We start from the raw sequence: 1,924 nt of genomic DNA, 5'->3' as shown, positions 1-1,924 counted from the left end.
GCGAGGCATTGGGCTTTAATCGCCGTCCGAGTTTCATATCTTAAGTCGAACTCGGAGAGCTCTATTGCCCATTGAACCATTCTTCCTGCAACATCCGTCTTTTGGAGGATTTGCTTCATGGGTTGGTTCGTACGGACTCTTATTGTGTGAGCTTGAAAGTAAGGCCGTAGCCTTCGTGAGGCTACTACTAATACCTTAGCTTAGGGCCTTGTAGAACTTTACTGATGAAATATACTGGATGTTGGCCGACCTCGTCTTCTCTTATCAGGGCTGATGAGACAGCCTTGTCCGCTACAGATAAGTATAGGACGAGGTCTTTTCCAGCTACGGGTCGGGTCAGAATAGGAGGTTGGCTTAAGAACTTTTGGAACTCCTGGAATGCCTCCTCGCATTCAAGGGTCCATTCGAACTGACATCCCTTTCTCAATAAGGAGAACAGTGGAAGGGATTTTAGTGTTGATCCTGCCAAAAATCTGGAGAGGGCTGCAAGTCGGCCATTCAGCTGCTGGACCTCTCTCAAACAAGTCGGGCTTTTCATTTCCAGGATAGCTCTACACTTATCGGGATTGGCTTCGATCCCTCTTTGTGTTAGCATAAACCCTAGAAATTTCCCTGCTTCCACCGCGAAGGCGCACTTTACGGGATTTAGTCTCATCCCGTGCAGCCTTATGGTGTCAAAGACTCGTGAAAGGTCTGACAAGAGGTCGATAGTGTCGAAGACTTGTGAGAGGTCTGTTAAGAGGTCGACTTCTCTCTTGGTTTTCACCAGCATGTCGTCGACGTATACTTCCATAAGGCTCCTGAGGTGAGAGGCGAACACCTTATTCATCAACCTTTGATATGTGGCCCCTGCATTTTTCAATCCAAATGGCATGACCACGTAGCAGAAATTAGCTCTGGGTGTGATGAATGATGTCTTCTCCTGATCTGGCTCATACATCGGGATTTGATTATACCCCGAGTAGGCGTCCATGAACGACAAGTATTGATACCCCGAGCTGGAGTCTACTAGAATATCAACACTTGGCAGTGGATAAGGGTCCTTGGGACATGCCTTATTCAAGTCGGTATAGTCGACACACATTCTCCATTTGCCATTTTGTTTTTTGACTAGTACTACATTGGCTAGCCATGTTACGTACTTGACTTCTCTGATGAAGCCAGCTTTTAGGAGCGCATGTACTTGTTCTTCTACTACTAGGGCTTGTTCTAGGCTGAGCTTGCGTCTTCTTTATTGTACAGGTCGGGACCCCGGGTAGACCGAGAGTTTGTGGGACATGAGCTCGAGGTCTATCCCAGGCATACCGGAAGCCTTCCAAGCAAAGAGGTCGGAGTTTTCTCTTAGGAGCTTAATCAATCCTTGTTTTAGGGTTTCCCCTAGGTTGGCTCCTCTGTGACTATTTTTTCCTTCCTCGTTACCGACTTGTATCTCCTCGGTTTTTCCTTCTGGTTGTGGTCGCAGCTCTTCTCTAGCCCTTGCGCCACCGAGTTCTATTGTGTTAACTTCTTTGCCTTTTCCTCTCAGGTTTAGGCTTTCATTATAGCATTTCCTTGCCAACTTTTGATCTCCCCTTACCGTTGCTATCCCCGCTGAAGTCGGGAATTTCATGCAAAGGTGGGAAGTGGATACCACTGCTCCGAGTCGATTAAGAGTAGCTCTGCCGATTAAAGCATTATATGCTGACCCCACATCGATGACTATGAAGTCTATACTCAGAGTCTTTGATTTTTCCCCCTTTCCAAAAGTGGTGTGGAGGGGTAAAAATCCTAGTGGCTTTATTGGCGTGTCGCCCAACCCGTATAAGGTGTCGGGGTAGGCTCTTAGTTCTTTCTCATCCAACCCTAGTTTGTCAAAAGCGGGCTTAAAAAGGATGTCCGCCGAACTTCCTTGGTCTACTAGGGTTCTGTGGAGATGGGCATTTGC

Source organism: Arachis duranensis, chromosome 3 (assembly GCF_000817695.3).
Source record: "Arachis duranensis cultivar V14167 chromosome 3, aradu.V14167.gnm2.J7QH, whole genome shotgun sequence".
In the NCBI taxonomy this organism is placed as follows: domain Eukaryota; kingdom Viridiplantae; phylum Streptophyta; class Magnoliopsida; order Fabales; family Fabaceae; genus Arachis; species Arachis duranensis.
The sequence above is the reverse complement of the archived record's forward strand: the minus strand, read 5'-3'. Positions refer to the sequence as shown.